The sequence below is a fragment of the Mya arenaria genome, chromosome 7, assembly GCF_026914265.1.
Source record: "Mya arenaria isolate MELC-2E11 chromosome 7, ASM2691426v1".
In the NCBI taxonomy this organism is placed as follows: Eukaryota; Metazoa; Mollusca; class Bivalvia; order Myida; family Myidae; genus Mya; species Mya arenaria.
The window spans coordinates 49,539,332-49,559,192 of NC_069128.1; the positions used below are offsets into that span (position 1 = coordinate 49,539,332).

The window sequence follows — 19,861 nt, forward strand, 5'->3', positions numbered from 1 at the left end:
AGCCACAATATAACTTATTAGTCCTTCATAATCAGTATCAGTTCCTTTTGATTAACTGGGATCACAGCTAGGATCATATTCCTTATTATCCAAGGAAACTCACATATGTGTTTGAGAAGAATACACATCGACGGGCGTCAAGTAGGATCACTTTGCATTTATTTTGTGTACACGAGTAGAACAATTTACTTATTTTACATATTTTTAAGTTTTACAAACGGTCAAACAATGTTCATGACCTGTTACAGATCTGTCGTACTCATAGTACATTTCCCTTTCCATAAATGTCAACCAACATTTCGCAATGACAACATAATTTTGTCTGAATCCCGGGGAAAGTTGTGCAAGAGAATCACCATTAACTTTTTGGCACTAAGACAATAACATTTTGTACTAACTATATAACACTACCCAATGTAAACTAAATCAGATTTGAAAATGAGCCTTTCATTTGCTGATGGTATACGGATTTGCATCAGAACGATCTTTTAATACATAGATTTGAATTTTCTAGCCCAGGATTTGCATTGCCGCCAAATATAAACAGTCCGGGATTTCTCATAAATTAACATACTGTATGCGCTCATGTACAATATAAAGCCTCAGGTGTCACTATGCCACATTAGTAGGTCACCTGGTGGTGAAAGTGTCCTTGGTGTGGAAGTTCGCTGACTAGCCATTTGACTCTCATCCGAATAAACCCACCAGAAATCAATCACCTAATACAACGTATAAACGGTTGGCGTTGATGCCCCTGACATCAGGGCTCAATTCAACTGATTTATTGAACAAATACAGAAATGTATGTGTAATAACTACCCTTAACACCATCACCACACAACAACAAAAGGTATGGCCAAAGTTTTTTCTCGGTAGTAATTTCTATTTTTAGAATATTGTGTAAAATTTAATGCATGCATTACTATAAAACTTTGTGTTTCAAATTTGAGTGGGTATTAAATTTAGTAATCCTTTCAGGTTTCACTAAACACTATGTTTCTAAATGTCACACTTCTTCTGAACTATTAATATGAAATAGTTCATTAAAGCAACACATTATATCAAGATAGTGTTTTAATATTGACGACAATGTTTTGCAATAAAAGTTCGAATCATAATGTTTCAGAAACAAACGTGCATGTATTAATTCAAGTAAGCTATTCATTCAAAATGCAAAATTCAAATAACTTTTCATCTGCTAATACACGTGTGCATATATTTTGTATTCAATTTTCTTTCTTGCAATGAAATGATGAGCCTTCTGATACGCTCAACTGGTATTTGTTGTCCGGGAACACGGCCGGATCATGACTATGTGTTTCCGTGGTTACTGCATTGTTGATATCATCTAAACGTAAAGGGGGACCGCCTACATTGTCCCAAACGGCAGTGAATAATTGAATAATCATCTATGTACACTAGGAATTTAAAGCTCGTTTCAACTACTGTTGGACCTCAGATTTTTCTGATGGTCACCTGTAACATTATTCAAATAAGTACTACATGCAACGTCATCTGCATGTGTTATGTCACAGATGTTTAAAGTCGTCTTTAAGTCGTCATATATATATGTATGTATATTCTTAAACTGTACCGTTATTATTATTGACTGCCTTCCTGATGCGGCTCTATCACAATGATTTTAGGTCAGTGTTAGAACATTCCTCAATTACTACTGAGCTATATTTAAGCAAAATCTAGACTTTAAGTTAATATTAATATGCAGCTCTTGATGAAAGCTGACTTTAGTCGTAATCAAAAGATAAATGCTTTCTGAGTAGGATCTATTACCGGTGCTAATTTGGAGACGCTACGAGACAGTACCCCCTGTTGAGACTGAAGCCTATATTCCCATGGGTGAGAGGTGGTCTCCTATACCGCTAGACCCTCACCCTCTGAATTGACTTGCTTGTTTAATACCAGAACCAATCTATTAACAAGCTGTTATGTTATTGATAGCGCGTGGGTCCTGTGCATGTGTTTTATAAACACTTTTCACATACATGTTCAAAGACTGAAAACAAATAATTTAATAACAATTAACCTGCAAATAAATAAAAAAAAATCATGAGGAAAAACAACAAACCTTTTTCAACAAACGGACCTGATGCACTATGATCAAAATATAGGAACTTTGGTAGGACCTTTTAATGATCTGTTAATGCTGAAGCCAAAATTTAAAATACATGTATTTCGACTTTCAGACATAGAAAAGTAATGTGCACTTAATTACTTACTGCAGGAATGCGCCGTACAGCGAAGACATCTGTTACTGCAACTCCTCTTGCACACACCCCTTGTGTTCTTTATTATTCAGCACCATGATCTTTAAATGATACTCATATTACTAAATTTAAATCATTGCTAGCATTTTTAAAAAAAGTAAACCTGTTAAAATGCCCTTTGATTGAACGTTGCAATTTTTTTTTTCTTAACACTTTGTTATTCACTTTAACCCTTTACAAAGCACAGGGCTTTGCCTTGAAACATGCCCCGGACTTTTTCATCCATTGAACCCCAGATATTGTCATGTATGTAACTTACCTTTGGAACTTCCCCTAGCGTTGCCAAGTTTATACATTGAGACGTTACTGTTGGAATTGTCAAGGGTATTGTAACGTTTTTACCTGTGACTACTGCCTTCGGAGCTTCCCGGAAGTTGCCGATGCTTATAGCCCTGGGTGTTACTTTGGGAATCGCCTAGGACTGACCAGGTCATGAATACAAAGTATGTGTATATAACCCCGGTTGCTGTCGTAGGTGTTGCAACCGATGTTGTTTTGTGTAAAACCCTGCGTGTTGCAATTGGAATTGCCCTCGACTCTGCACTCTTTATAACCACTGCATTCTGGTTACTGTTCTGGTCGTATTCATGTCTATATCCCTAAGTGTTGCTTTTCGAATTCCCCTAGACCTTGCCATGTATATAACCCAGAACATTGCGATGCGTATAACCTTGGAGATTGTCTTGGGATTTGCAACAAACTTTGCCTTCCATGTAAACCTAAGCGTTGCCTTGGAAATTGCCCCTAAAAATGTCATGTAAATAACCGTGAATGTTGCCCTACGGATTACTCCGGGCAATGCCATGTTTATAACCCTGGGTTATACCTATTAAAATGCATTATTGATAAATGTATTCGAAATGCACCTTCTTTACAATGATTGTACGAAGTCCCGAGACTAGCGCCAGTCCTTAAATACGCCGTGGTGCAAGGCTAGCTAAACATATTTTATAGTATATCAAGGGAAGAAACTCTAGGATCTAAAATGGTATTCAGCTTCGAAGAGTTCTTTAACTTTTGTTTACATGGCATCCATTTTTGAATAAATAAATAAATGAAAAACAAACTAAGGATACAACTAATTAGGCATTTATTTTGATTGTGTACAACGGCACAAGTATACACATCTAATTTACACCTGAAAAGTATTCCTTTGTTTAATATTGTCCTCCTAATAACACCATAGCATATTGGAAAGGAGTTTATTTAACTCTTGAAAAACATTGTTCCTCAAAGCTAAATGAAATTGTATTTTGAAGCGTTTTAATTTTCCTTCCGGAATCAAGATATTTGTATATGTTTACCGCATGGTAAGGTCACGGATGTGTAAGAAAACCCGTTAACACAAAATAATGTGCAGTATGTATAAAGAACATATTGATCATCGACTATAGAGTCGAGTGTTTACTTCTCATGCGAGAATAGAGTTAAAAGGAAGTATTTTTTTTAATTCAGCAAAGGACACGCTCATTAGTTTTGAGTTAATATCAATTTGAATACAAACTTTTGAGAAATCGTGAGGAACTTAATTTTAGTAAGACTTGCTAATTTGCAGACGCAATGAATTTGAATCGGATTTAAATTAAATAGCTGGATTATAAAGAGTGTTCTTAAAGCTAAAACATGTACAAATACTTATACAGATGATTAGGAATGAGGGAATAATCTTAAACGTGTTGTATTGAAAAGGTAAGTTAAGATAATAAAGAATTATGCAAATCTACCTGCCTATTTAATATTTTTTTGTAGATTTTGTGTTAACGTCATTCTTCAAAAATAGTATATATTTACTTTTCATTTTAGCCCTAGAGTTATTTAGATGTTTACATATTACGACACTCAATTACAGTATAAACATGTACATCACTATTAAATTCCATAAACATACAATAAAAACGACAGGGAAAAGCCCTTTAGCCAGATATTAAACGATTACTGTGTTTAGAGAAACATGCCTCTATGTCTCAAACATATTCAAAGCACTTGATCAGGAGAATGCCTCCAGTGAAATGTTCTCATGTAGTTTTATGCATAATGTAGTTTGTTCAAAACAATGATTTATTGCTGTACACAATGCATTCTTGTAAAAATTTACACAGCTGATTAATATACTATTTCAAACATTCAAAAAATGTAGTTTTCATCGATACTTTAATAAATAAAGTTTCTATACATTTACGTGATCTTAATCAAGTTAATGATTGGCTTTTACCCAAATCATTAAGACAATTAATTTAAGACGTCATTTCCGTCATTGAACTTTCATTGTTGCATCATATTACAAACTGAGATGAAAATACTTCTATGTCTGCTGGAATTATATTCGACAAACAAAATAATTTAATCCTGAAAGCTCCAGCTGGAAGACAAGGACAACTTTGATTCGTGGAAACATAGCTGTTTGTTTCAGTAAAATAACAATTGTAATGCTATTGCTTACACTTATAACCCTGGTCAAAATGCTCTTAGCCCGTGTCCAACTGCTTGTAATAGTTTGGAGACATGCTTTTCTCACACTAACGTCAATGGTAAATGATGGAGCTTGTGAACGATTTTGATAGTGTGAAGTTCAAGGTATTAGATCTCTCTCTCACGCACGCACGCACGCACGCGCACACGCATGCACGCACGCACGCACGCACGCACATACACACAAACACGCATGCAAGCATGCATGCACGCACGCACGCACACACACACGCACGCACACACGCACACACGCACACACACACACACGGTGTCTTTGTTATTGAAATGCTGATTATCAGCTGTAAACTACATACAAAAAAGTCATGTGTTATGGATTTATACTAAAATGAGCAACTCTGAACTGAAATTATGAAACAAACTAAATAAATATAGCCGATTGGACTATAAATCATTCCAAAAAAATCAAAAACATTACAAATACAAAAGACAACACATTCAAACAAATACTGACCCTTGTGTGTGAATTATCACATAACAAACATAAAAAAGTAAAACATGTCTGACCTGATGATTCAACTGTTGCACACAATGAAAACCAGTGATCATATGACTATTTTCCAGCAAAATCATTGGTGTTTAACAATCATAATCACAAGGAGATTTTGCCTGTTAAACCGACTAGCATTTTTACCAAGAGTTATCTTTCTAATTAAAACTGTACCTTGCTACAATAGTAGTATCTTTGGTGCTTTTATTAACAGGCCGATAAGGTGGTATGTTGGAAATAAAATATCCAAATGTTAACTGTCTTGTTTTCAACCAAATAGCTGGGTGCCTTTTGAGTTGGGCAAATCTCGGACTTTCCAATGCGGTTGTCTTAGTTATCTAATGGTGTATATCAACATTCTCCCACAAATAGTAAGTTTCCAAATAACTATGTCAATAAAGGAAATGTTCTGTGCATTTATAATAATTGATGACTCACTGCAATGTGTCTTTTACATTAAATAACAGTTTTAATCTATTGAATATCAATGCAATAATACCTTTTTACATCTACTGGAATTTAAATAAAAAACGAACTACTCAAATTGTAGATAAAAATGGACTTCTGTAGTAAAATGTATCTAACGCAATCATGGGCCGAATGCTTATACTCCGACTAATGTGTTTAGCTTAACTTTTGCTTATTTAACTCTTCATATGACCGCTAAGCTAGAATAGCTCCTTTTTGTGACTTAATCCTTTGGGCTTTAACTGCAAGCCCAGTGATATATTTTAAACACATTCATCGCCTGTGCCTCGAAAAGTATTCCGGATATGGGTTTTGGTAAACGATGCTGAATTTGAAGGAAATGAAACTCCATATAACAAAAGGAGAATAATATTATAATTTCAATTCAGCCAGTATTTCCAAATGGACAAACACTGGGTTATTTAACTCATGTACTGAAAGGACATTTTACTATTTTAGCTCGTTAATTTGATTGCAATGATACCTGATATGTTATTAACGTTACAGAATGTAAACATTACTAACCACCCGTGAAAGGGATCCCGTCAAAACAAACATATGGCGCAGTAATTGTAAAGGAGCTATACATCAGTGACCCACATTCAGATAGAGTCGAGTTTCATAAGGTGTATTATTCCTTACATGTATTGGGGTATTTAAATAACCTTTATTTTGATTGAGAAAATTTTAAGCACAAAATACGCGCATTGGAGTTAATATAATTATGAAACCAACATTTTAAGAACCCATGAGAATTAATTTTCAGCTATGCTTTGTTAAATTACAGATGATAAAAAACAAACGGATTTAAACGGATTTAAATAGTATGCTAGTTTATTAATAGTGTTCCGACAACGGACTAAACGTCGAATGATATTATACAAATGATGAGGAGTGAGCGTGTATAACGTAAGTTTAGAGACGGAAGGGAAAATCCTATCCACCTGGCTTAACTTACTATTTTGTTTGAACGAAAACAAATGTTTACGCCTTTCAACATGTCTGTTTAAATGTCACAAAGCCAACAAAGAATAAACACATTCGTGGGATCTATAATTTTAAAACATCATTCTTTTAAAACAGCAAACTTATAAAGCTCTTGGTTCGTTGTTTTTAGAAGTTATTTCAAAACAATGATTCGTCCCATATATGGACAATTTTTCGCCTTGTACACTGCGTCCTTGTGTAAATTCAAACCTTCACATACAATTTAAATCATATTTGAATATTCAAGAATTATTCGTAATTAAACGCAGTTCTTTCTCAGGTAAAAATGCAGGAAAATATGTATCGATCAGTATTGGCGTTTCTTAATCTGAATAATCTTATCTATGACAAGTTCAATTTTAACAAATATTTTAATTCATTAAACGAATTTTGTAAAAATGGACTTTTCAAGCGTAAGTCGCAACAATTAAATGTTAACAGCAGTGGCTATTTATAACTCAAATTGGAGTTTTCTCCCTTTGATTGATAGACTTTAGATACACAGATATTGATTGTCACATATTTGGGCTCTTTTCAATAGCTTGCGCAAAAGTATAGTTGTTTCTGTTTTCAAGCTGTTAAATGTCCACCAAAATGATCGATGAAGTGTTTCTTTCGTAATTGGATTTCAAAAAAAATGTCACTTAAATTGGCGAATGGCTCCTTTCAGATGGCCTTATACGTGCACTCGTATCATACTGGTACTCTGTACCTTCGGTTATCTGAGGCACTTTCTTGTGGGATGTGATCCTGAGTGGTTGTCCGGCAGTTACCAGAATCGAAGGTAGATGGCTAGGTAAAGCATATAGACCGAAGTATTTGAAGCTTTTAAAATTACAGTAATTTATACATAATATTAGATGTAAAAATGTGTATAGTACGGGCTAAACATTTATATGGACTGCACACTTGTGACGTTTATATGAATAAGGAGCTTCTAAAATAACTGTATGTTATACATAATTTAAGTTATAAAAATAATGTATGATAATGGGGCATATGTTTGATTAAATATATTCCACTATTTTCTGTAGTCATTTGATACACATTTATGATAAATACTCCAATGGCCGACAAAATATTCTGATTATCTGTAAGATTAATTCTGTATCTGGAATTGGAACAAAAGATGAACGCTGTGTTCAGCAATTTGCACTGTTTGAGAGGTAATCATTTTATATAACTGAGTTTGTTAAACATGTTTAAAATGTTTGTTATTGACAGGCAGATATATATCGCGTAATACTTGAGACACGACTCCGGAATACGACAAGCTGAGGATCAGTTAAACCTGCATCACTGCTCAAGTACAGAGAATCAACATCAGCTTCATGTATGATATTGGACACAGTAAGAACCGATGTTTATCGGATTAGGTGTGTAAGGCGACCATGTTGCACATTGAAGCTCGCACATTCAGTTGCATGTTTTACTTTTGATATAATTGACACTTCTATTTTGAAATGGCGTAGACATTTTTCTTGAGCTGCTTGATATCTGCCAACAAAAGCTTACTGTTTGGTGTCCTGCTCACAATATTTAAATAATTGATAATATTACGCAAGTTTCCTTCTTTACTCAATATATATTATACGCTAGAGTTTTGTCTTTGAACTATTCAGCTAGCAACTCAGTAACGCATTTAAATAATATAATAAGACATGACGTTTGTATATCAACTTGGATTTATTTCAGACCTAGATATACGGCTGTCCTAGTCATTTGAAAGTATTAAGTCAACATCATTTTTACTGAAGTGTCAAGTGTCAAGATAAGTAAATGGATATTGGGATTTTTCTTTGCATTTTAAATCTTTGACGACAAATTGTATCGTGTATATTGCATTTAATATCATTTAAATAAATACTCCCTTTTACATGCTCAAGATTTAAACAAAATGCAATCTACCTTGTGTACCATTTTGTCTCCAGTTTTATCCCGAGTTAAGTGCTTTAAAGCTAGCTTTCATTATTGGTATAATTAATAGTGCTAAGAGTGTATAGAACTATTAAGACTGTATGGAAATAATAATAACATTTCCGAATCTGTGCATAGCAATACTGAATGAAGTCCATATATCTTACCTTGATGTCTACCTGTTGTTGTTATTGGCCACATCCGACCAGAATATGTCTCATATGATCTCAAGCTCAGAGATTAGTATTTGTATGCATAATATGTAGAAAGGGGTAAAAACGTATGTAAGAAATAATAAAATAATATTTTCCAATTTTTACCTGTAATAATTTGATGCAAATGTCTTGTAAAGTCTGGATGATGTTTTTGTTATGATAAATACCCTTATGTCTGGTTTAAAATCGGTTAGCTTAATATCTGTAATATCATTGTTGTATCCCCTTTATATAAAGCTGTTGTACCAGATATATGCACTATTTTTGAGAAAAGGATTTTAGTCGAATATAATGATTAATAACTAATAACCAATTTTATTGACAGGAAATTATGAAGGTATTTTAAGGCACAGCATTGAAATACGATCAACTGAGGATCAGTGCAACCGTCATCACTGCTCATGTAGAAAATCATCTTTAGCTTGAGGAAATGGTTACAGTAAGAAACGACAATTATCAGGGAGGGGGTTTGTAGTGTAGCCATTTTGCACAATTTATCTGCAAACTGTATTAGCACAACCACTTACCCATTCAATACTTGCCGAAACATTTTATTTTTGCTCGATACTGCTTGCTTCCCAGCAATATCGGCTTCTTGTAGGGTGTCATGTTCCTTAAAATATCCATAATTCTACGCCTGTTTCCACAGAATATACAATACTTCAACGTTCTATTTCACTAAGTTTATATATTTGATTGGGAGATAAGTGTGTTTCTCGATAGCATTTGCAGTAACAACTTTCTATTTAAGATAGAAACGACAGTCAACACTGAATTCCTGTTCGAAAGGGCCCAAGGGCGCTTTCTGGCAGCATGTGGTCCAGGGTTGTCCGGCTTGCACCTGAAGGGAAGGTAGATGTAGTTTGCTATTAAAACTGGCTGATATGATTGCAAAATAGTTCAATATTGAGATAAAAGATAAACGACACTCAAAAAAGTCTTCACATCAGTTTTGCACATAATATTCATCCTGCAAGCTCAAGGCCTGGTTTGAAGATATGAAATTTTATTTGCTTAACAAAACAAATTCCGTTTTAAACAAATGGGCATTTATTTCAAGATTGAAAGTGCCGTTTAGTTGTTTGATATATGATAGGTTTATCGCAAATGAAAAACATACTTAAATGATTATGACAACTGATTCAAATTACAGTGTCGGTGCCTTGCTTGCATACATATCTGAAGAAAAACAGAACATTGTATTCGGATGTTTGACAGTGATTTTCTGAACACTCGGTGACAGTTTTTATGGATTTGGTTAATAACTTATAAATGTCGGATGGAAGAATTGAAAAATAAATGTCTTTGTTGACTTGAGTAATTTTAATATTACTTCTCTCATTCAACAATCGAAAAGCTGAATCTTTAAGAAAATTTTAATATCATTACTATCAGTATTGTCTTGTTTTTATTTTTGCCTGTTGATTCAGAAGTTGACTTGCTACAGCTACTTGCACTTGTGTTGATAGAATATTTTCTTAATAAACGCCATGTTAAATAACTGAATTTATAAAACATTGGCAGTTTTTCAATTTACATTCAGATGAGGCGGTATGCCGAATAAACTACCTCGGACTTTGACAAGCTTGGTTTCTGCTTTCGCTGTATCACAGTTGTACCCCTTGGACTGGTGTTTAACTGATGATTTACATTTTGAGAAATGCAGGTAATGTTTAAGATTATATCTTACATTTAAAATAAAGTGTGTAGGGTTGGCTTTTTAATGACGTTTTTGGCTTAAACATGACAAAGATCAGGCTTTGTATGAGAAAAGAGTATGATTAAGTAAAAAACACCTGCTTTGTGTTACTGTTATATCCTGATTCTTCTTGAACATATATATATTCCTCTTATAGGTTAAATGTATGAAACATTTAAGATATATCTGAATTGATCATTTGAACCAACCTGAATTTTCTCTTTTAACAAAGACTGTTTCCGCTTGTTATATTTTACAAAACAAAAACGGTTTGATTTATCCGTTTTGGCTAATCCGTGACAAAGATTAAGCTTTGTGAGGGAAAGCCTTTTTGTTCAGTGGAAAACACTTGTTTGGAATGATTTGTTTTGTGTTACTGTTTTCTTTTTATTTCTTTTTAGGACCGAGTTTCTTCTTACAGGTTAAAAATGCGGAACATGGGAAAGGTGACCAAATGAATAAAGTAAGGTATATCATACACTTGTTTTGTAAATGTATAAACTATTTGTCTATTTGACATAGGAAATTCTGACATATATTTCCTGGTGTCTTATGTCATTCTAAAACCAATGGGAATACTTATGTACTAACAACACCAATACAATTAACGTTTCGTGAACATTATGTATATTACTTCAGGCGTAGCTGAATGATGTCAGGCTGTGATCTACTTAGCCATCTATCAGCATTGTTGGTAAATGCCAGACCACCCAGAACACCACACTTCCAGGAAGTGCTTCTTGTGACATCAGTGTTAGGGTTTCAGTGTAAGTCGTCCACTTGTATTGGCATATCTGATAGATGATACTTGCATTAAAGATACAATTGCCTGACACATTAATTTTTTACATTAAGCAGTCATGTACTCGTTGTTACATATAAAAGTTACTTATAAGAGTAAATATATTGTACTTAGTAGTTTCAATCCTCAATTCAATATGTTGGCATTACGGTTTGTAAATTAACTCTAAAATAGTCAGATCTTACCCCAAACTTTGAGGTATATCAAACTGATTCAGAGCATCATAACAATAAAGGCTCACATTTACTTGCCTTGCATGTTGATATTTTGATTGAATTAAGAAGAAGGCAACAGAACATTGCCCTCTGATCTAGTTTGGGTTTAAAAACGGGTAAATGTGGGCTGGATTATATTTGAATGTTCGACTTCTGGGCTTGTCACTGTTGTTTTAATTGTATAATTGATGTGTTGTTTCTCATCTTTAATAGATTCTCTAACCCTTAGTACCTTTGTAGTTAGTTTAGAAGCTTATTGAGGCTAAACAATTTACTGTGTATTAAACTTAATCGTAAGTGCATTTTTCTTTTTCAGAAAGAGGAATATTACTTTTCCACTAAATTCCTGATATGGAGGTCACATGTTATTATTCCTAACAGGATATGGCCTTTTTTTGTCCGATGAATATCCAGAATCACAGGTAGATATCTAGATACATGTGATACATGTGGGTAACGACTTATTTCAAAACACTTACTTGTTGAGCCATTATAGCCATATGTCATTTGTCTATTGGTTAATCATGGGGTTAAGGTGAACACAATTGTTTAGAATTGTCTTTATTGCTGAAATGATGTATTGTTTACGGAAAAGGTCATATTGAAGTATCACGTAAGCAACCTCCTACTGAAGGAGAAGGAAATGACAGAGGGAGCTGCCAAACACACCTACTTTACTTTTATTTTATGAAAACCTTTGACATAATGGCAATATTTCGTTTAATGAGTTTGTGAACACCTTTCGTAAGTATGTGTCTTTATCGATAAAAGATTTCGCTGTATTTGATTGCAGATTAATGCACTTTTTTATTGTAGCAACATCTAATTGAAGACTATTCAAGTATATTGGGCTTATCAATGTTATGTTTATTTTTGTCTAGTCTTTATCAAATTTAATTTTATTGTTGTGTCGTCTTTATGTTAGGCTGCAGATAACTTTTGGAGACGACCGTTTATCATATTCGAGACAATAGTACATGATTAAAATAGTAAAATATCATCATCAAGTTTTCACAAAATTGTTGCTTTTTTGACAAACTGGTAGGTGATATGCCGGAGACACAACACCAAAATGTGAACGACATTGGATTCATCAAAAGATATCACAGTTGTCTCTCTTTGACCGCTGTAAAAAGAATAGGGCAAACCTGCAGTTTTTGGGCAAGCAGGTACTAGTTGCAGTAAGGACTAAATACCTGCTAAACCGGGCAAGGGGGTTGATTCGATGTAGTTTATCTCTCTTAACATTGTTTTAATCAAACTGAAATTGTCTTAAAATTGCCAGTATTTTAAATTTAAGCTCGAAATTGATGACAATACACCCAAAAGGCTTTATGTTATTAAACGAGCTATATGAACGGGTCATTAATGATCAACTGATCATTATTCATATTGATATATGTTTTCATTCTGCTTTTATGACAGCTTTCATAACAACATATATATGTTAAAATACCCCGTGAGGGTAGTGGATGACCCTTGGAAAAAGCCGTTGATGAGATCAAATATGTCGCCCTAGCTTTAATGGTCCTCTCAAAAGCATTTGACTGCCTGCCCTATGATCTCATCTTAGACAAGCTTAATGAAAATAGTATTTTAGCCACGGGAACTTTTATTTACAGTTCACCAGTTTATTTTTAAGTCCAATTATGTTATGTATGTTTGTTATTAATGTCCGAGAATAGCTCATTGAGGTTATGTTTCTTTTTATCATATACCCGACTTTATATAAAGTTTCTTGAATGATTGACTTTATTTCATACGTAATTGTTTTACCTTATTCCACGTACCTGTTAAGTTAAGTTTATATGAATTGAAATGATGTGTTTGCGATTGGTTCTTAAGTACAAATGGTCTCTTTCAGGAAGGCCAATACGCCCCGATATTCAACACTGAATCACTGATCTGGAGGTCACATGAGAAATTCCTGTATTAAAGTTGTTCTTGGTTGTCAGGTAAATATCATGGAGCTGTCCTTCTATTTTTAACATAATTCTATAAAAAAGGATACTTAGCTTAATTGTGCAAAGTTATGACGGTTGACAATTGACATTGATATTTTCCCTAAAGAGGCAAGACAAATTATAACTTAATTTGTAACATCTTTTCGCGGATATTTTAAAGCTGTTATAGCAGTTTTACCCCAGGTATTCATTATATAAGTTATGTCCCAAGTTTATTACAAATGCAGATGAACAGAGTGTGTCATTACTTAATTGATTTACTGCGGTAAGCCAATTGGCTAAGCCTTGCATGTTTTTACTGAAACAATGCACCCATCTTCAATTGACATTCTATGAATATTAAGGTTAAATAAATCGCAACTTTGGCAATTTTGAAACCTTATCCATCAGATGGTGTAGAGACCTGACATTTCACAAACAAGTAACCACAAGTAACCATAGGACTCTGAGACCGGATAGTTTACTGTGTCTTGCGAATGAATCATTAATGCAAATGTTCTCTTTGAGATATGTCAATACGTGCAAACTGCAATACTGATCTGGAGGTTACAAAAGACTTTAGCTGGAAGGATTTTATCCTGTTGTGTCCAGCATTTATTATAATAACAGCAATGCATTTCGGTCAAAGGATTGCTTCTAACAATTGCCTCTGTATTATGAAATATTTCAAAATTACAATATTCTATACATGTGTTAAACACACATGTGAGCGTAGATTATTGAACTATGTAAACAAAGATATTGAACATATTCTTGGTTTTTTATGTATTATGAACGAGAATGACCAAACAAACCTAATGAATGGTAGCAAATTTGTCATGACAATATGTAAAACACTGTAAATCTTACCTGGCTTTCACTTAATATTATTGAACTGTTAATTAATCTGAATATGTATCTTGTTTGAATAAATTAGATATATTTAGAACGCTTATAGTCTGGTTGAACGCCCTATATTTATACTTTAGTACATATGTACTCTGCATTACATGTATTTATATCTTTTCTCATACTGTATGTTTTGCGTGAACAATAAAATTGTAAACAGCAATGATCACTTTCTTTCGTTCGGCAATATGCCAATTAGGTGTTTATTCTTGTGCCGATATATGTCAAAATGTGTCTTATTGGATTTGTTCTTTGTTTTTGTTGCATTTATTTATAGTAATTAGTATGGATGACAAGTAAACAAAGGTAAAGGAACTTTTTTAGCTGAATCCTCTTTTAGATTATAGAGTTTCTTCCCTTTATATAAAACACAGATATTAATGAGCCTTTTGGGAATAAATCACAACAAAATCACATATGCAGATGCTGGAAAATGCCTTTTTTTGTTGGAAAGCGTGTCTTTATTCACCTGGATATGTAACCAACTAACATGCACCTTATTGATTTCTTTAACTGATGGCTTAGCTACCGTTCTATCTACCCTCGCAATGTTTTTCAAGAAAGGGACACTACTATATATACTTTACAAGTAAATCATGTTTAATTTGAACTAAGTTTAATCTTATTAATTATTATTTTAAAATAAAATAAATAAAATTAAACACAAATTAAGAACAAGATTTAACTAATGGAAAATACACAATTTCCGTTGTAGTCACAGTTGAATAACTGTGGGCAGTGAGCATATCACACTCAGACAAATAGTATTGGCAGTGGATACAACATTGTGATACATTTTTAACAAATGGCAACATTTAAACCTTATAAAGAGCGATACCGGATAAACCCTAATATGCCAGTTTCATTGCACACCACTCAATTACAAGGTTTAAAACTACGCACGCACAAGAAGCATACACGACAACAAACATTATACATGTATGTATCAATATGAATACATCGTGAATCCATTTTAGCAGAGGTATTAATTCCAACTATCGTTAAGATTAATAATCTGTTTCGTTGAATAAAATTATACGTTCTCTAAACTGTCTTCATGACACAATTTTAAGTGATTTTTTAATAGTTATCATATAATTATAATCTAGCTGCCTTTAACCAAACTTCAGCTGAACGAAAGGGACACTACTGTACAGGCAAAATTATGTTCAGTAAAGTCAGAGTTACGACCAAACATGGATTACTACTACATAAATGTGACCTTTAATGATAAGTTTGATACTAATACTAACTGATCAATTATCACTTTCTTTTCGTTTTGCCATTTGTCATTAAGATGTTCAATATTTTACCACTGTGCAATTTCAAGAAATATGTCTTATTGGTTGTTATCTTAGTCGATTTTGCATTTAGTTATAGGTACATGTATGGATGTCAAGTAAACACATGTTAAGGAACTCTTCGATGCTAAATACCGTTTTAAATCTTAGAGTTCCTTCCCTTGACATAAAATACAAGTTTGTTGGGCTTGCCTTGCAAAACGGCGTATTTTAAGGAATTTAGGTAGCCCCGAGAATAAGAGCAATGTTGGTAAAGATGGTACACTATAAAAAGTCTGTCTTATCAATGGTAATGAAGGAATTTTTTAATTAGCTTTGTTTGTGAAAGGCATATAGAATTGGCGACACATTGCAATACTTATGTGAACAACTACAGAAAAGGCAACACCTAGGGTTATATACAGTTAACCGTTTATTGTTATACGTATGGCAACGCCATCGGACAATTCCTTAGGCAATATTAAACAATGCAATATTAACACAGTAAACTCATGGGCAATTCCCAAAGCAACGTCAAGGTTCATGTGGTTCAAGATGGAAATGGTTTGTGGCTAATCCCAAGGCAGCCCAAATATTATACGCAGCGAAATGTCTAAAAAAGCAAAGCTCATAGGTTTTTACATGTTAACGGCTAGGACAATTACTTAAAGAGGGCAATGTCGATGGGACGTTTTAAATGCAAAATGCACGATTATATACAGAACAACATAAGTTGCTTCACCTACAATAACACCCGGGGTAGTTTACATGGAAACGTTTGAGGCAACACAAGCGTTGTTTTTTTACAAGGTCGGTCCGAGGCGATTCCTAAACAAACACATCGTATGCGTAATGGCAACGTCCGGGGCAGCTCCTTAAGCAACTCACAGGGCTACATACATCGCATTCTTCCAAGACGCCTTTCACAATTCTAATGGTAATATTCAATTATATATACATGGCAACGATGGGGGCAATTTACAATGCTATGCCAAACGTTATATACATAACCACGTACGAAACGACAACTCCGAAAGTGATATACATGGCAATGTCCAGGGCTATATGTATGACTTTGGCTGGAACATTTCCAAAGGCAATGTCCCGTTTTATGCAACGGGCGACGCCCGGGGCAGCTCACTAGGCAACACCCATGTTAAATGTTTACAGCAACGTCAGGAGCAAATTGTAAAGCAACATGGCAACGTCGTGGGACATTCCCAAGACAATGCTCATGTTTAAGACAAGGCACGTATGTGGCATTTTCCAGTGTAACATCCGCTGTAATGCACAAGGCAACGTCCAGGACCATTCGAAACTCACGTCTAAGGTAATACTTTATACGTCGCACTTTGAATTGGAATGATAGACCGAGTAGATCTTGTGCTGTTTTAACTGACAGTCGAGGATATGCTGTCATCCTGTAACATTGATTTTGCTATTGATATACTATTTGTTGTTAACTCATCGTGATGCAAGACAATATTAAAACATATACTTTTCATAAATACAATTTTATATCGATATGAGCATGAAAATGAAGTTGGATAACGGTGGAAAAAAATCTCACTAAGACAATGTCATCTTGTCCCTAGTTAAAAGTTCTGACATATTTAGAACAGGTTGCGATATTTTAATCATACAGATAACAACAGCAGCTAAAAACTACTATGCCGACGTGCATTAAACACATATCGATTACCAGGTATAAGAGCAGGCACGCATATGGACGATGCAAAACAACTATTCCTTTTTAGCGCTCATCAAATATCAACAAGGAAGGCATTAGAGCAGAGTAGATATGGGTTTCCTAATTTAGTGCGTTCAAAAGCTTATTAGAATTAAGCTGTCTTGACTAGTGAATCACCTTCATGGCATGCCAATTTCTTGATCTTACAACAGAGTTTCTGAAAAAAGCGCACAAGGCAAAATCAAAGTACTTAAAGTACTGATGGAAGGTAATTAGTACTGCTTTATATATTTATGTATGTTCGGTTGAATGGTTTATAACTATTTGGAACGACATAGGAATGTCTAACTTTGACGTTTTGTTCTATGTAACGAAATTTCCTATTTCCCTAAATTAATATTGTGGACGTTTCGTTTCAATCATATCACTACATTATGGACATTTCACACAATGATCACAAGTCATTCATCAGGCCCCAATTTCTCGAGACTTCTTAAGCTTAACAGGCTTACGAAGCTTATTTCAATTAGCCAAAATACAAACTAAAATAGATTTTGATCAATGAAAAATGGTTTATTGTAATAAGTATAATGATATTTCCTCTATAACGTCTAAAACGTCTTAAAGAAGTAAATATAACGCATTATATAGAAACACAAACATACTGAGATTAGCTTAAACCTGTTTAAAGGTACTTAAGAAGTTTCCAGAAATTAGGGCTTGCATCTGATATTGCAACATTTCATTAATTCTGAAAATATTTTTCATAACATTGACATACTTCAAGGCAACATTTTGCTAACAGTAACATTGCGTTTGCATGTAATGCCAAAACAAAAGTGTGCTCAAAAAGTCAAAACCCTCAAGATTTATGTTTTGTTGACTTCCCAAAGGCGCACTTTATAGCACACGTGTATTTTCTCTGTCATGATTTAATACTGTTTATTTTGACTTGTCGCAAGTTATTCCTATGAAAGCCATTCATATACATATTGTGCTAGTTGATAAGCGTGTGAGAATATACAGCCATATTGTAAACAAAAGCTCACAAATCATATTGAGCGTGTGAATGCCGGACACCTAAATTTCTTCAAAGAGTGATGTATGCGCTCGGTAGTTTTCGTCATCGCCAAACCGTAGGTACGAGATACGGAATTAAGCTGTATAATTGTTAAGTTTTTTTTTAACAATTGTAAAGTTAGTTATGTAGTTTGTTTAATACAATAACCCTTTAACATGTTATATCAATATCGAGTTCGTTCATCTTTGTCAATGTTTATTAAACGGACTTAATTTGAATGAACTGTTTTGTTATGCAGTTTTTATGACATTACGCTACTGCCAAATATTGCATTGCTTCTTGAATAATTATGAATTGCATATACATTTAAGGTGCGCAGTGCTCGAGCTCAGGTAGTTACTTTTAAAGCGGTCCCTGTTAGAGCTGTAACGATTCACTTAAAGTTCGATTCGATTCCGATATCAAACATTTTGATTCGATTATTTTCGATTCATTTTTTACCTATTGCTGCTATTAAATATTAAGTTGTATATCAAAAGGTTGTTAAATCATTGCAACATTGAAAAACTTGGATAGTATTTCATCAAGAACAACTTTGTATTAACTCAACATTATGTTTACAACGTTAAATAACCAAAAAAGAACACACACTTGATACAGAAACTACCAGTTGATAAAATTTAAATGACATCGTTTTGTTATTAATTTAAATTTTATTAATATATAGTTTCTGATATAAATGGGTGTTTTTTTACATGTCGAATTTGAAGATTTATCTGCCTTTTATTTTTAACATCTTCGATGAAGTGTTTCCTTTTTAAATGCTGCAGGAGATAAGTCGAGCCGCCACACTATGGATAACTAACGTCATCGAAATAAATTTTACATGTTGAGTCAATCTCTCGCGAACCCGAAATGTGTCCACTCTCTTGATTTTATATTTTAGAAGCATCTTTCACTAACGGGGACGCCATGTTACCAGGTTTGTAAGAATGGAACTCTATTAAATATTGGATGGCAGATTGACTATTAACCAATCGCACGCCTCGTAACAAAGGTCGACATGTTTAGAATGCGGATACAACGGATCATTTTGTGGCATACATGCTTAATATGCGGATCGAATCAAATTTTGGGGTTTCTGTATCGAATCGAATCAGTGAGTTTAAAACCTGATATTCGATACATCGGAGCGAATCGTTGCAACTCTAGTCCCTGTTAAATCTACTTATTTACTATTTGAACGCTTTGGGTTAGACAATTAGATGTTTTAATCTACAAAGATTTGAGACTGTTGGGACTGCACGTCTCTTACTTATTTTACTCTTCATATGACCACTTAACTGAAATAGTTCCTTTTTAATTTTTCGATTGTATGTTAAGAAAGGGAAAATGAAAGTATACTTATCATTTCTTAGTGCTTGAACGTTACCGCAGTACAAGTACAGTGATA

General features: G+C 33.9%; 1 long non-coding RNA gene across 10 annotated transcripts; it reads left to right on the forward strand.

Moving 5' to 3' along the window:
• Window positions 1-3,669: 3,669 nt before the first annotated feature.
• On the forward strand, window positions 3,670-14,580 carry LOC128241689 (uncharacterized). 10 transcript variants are annotated; one of them, XR_008262435.1, is made up of 11 exons: window positions 3,670-3,974; window positions 7,388-7,513; window positions 7,942-9,288; window positions 9,601-9,701; window positions 10,393-10,515; window positions 10,950-11,011; window positions 11,188-11,315; window positions 11,882-11,987; window positions 12,611-12,734; window positions 13,430-13,520; window positions 14,037-14,580. It is a non-coding gene; the product is annotated as an uncharacterized LOC128241689 (long non-coding RNA). The 10 variants fall into 10 exon arrangements; XR_008262438.1 differs by lacking the exon at window positions 12,611-12,734 and having other exon boundaries at window positions 7,942-8,093; window positions 9,175-9,288; XR_008262437.1 differs by lacking the exon at window positions 12,611-12,734 and having other exon boundaries at window positions 7,942-8,067; window positions 9,175-9,288.
• Window positions 14,581-19,861: the final 5,281 nt, after the last annotated feature.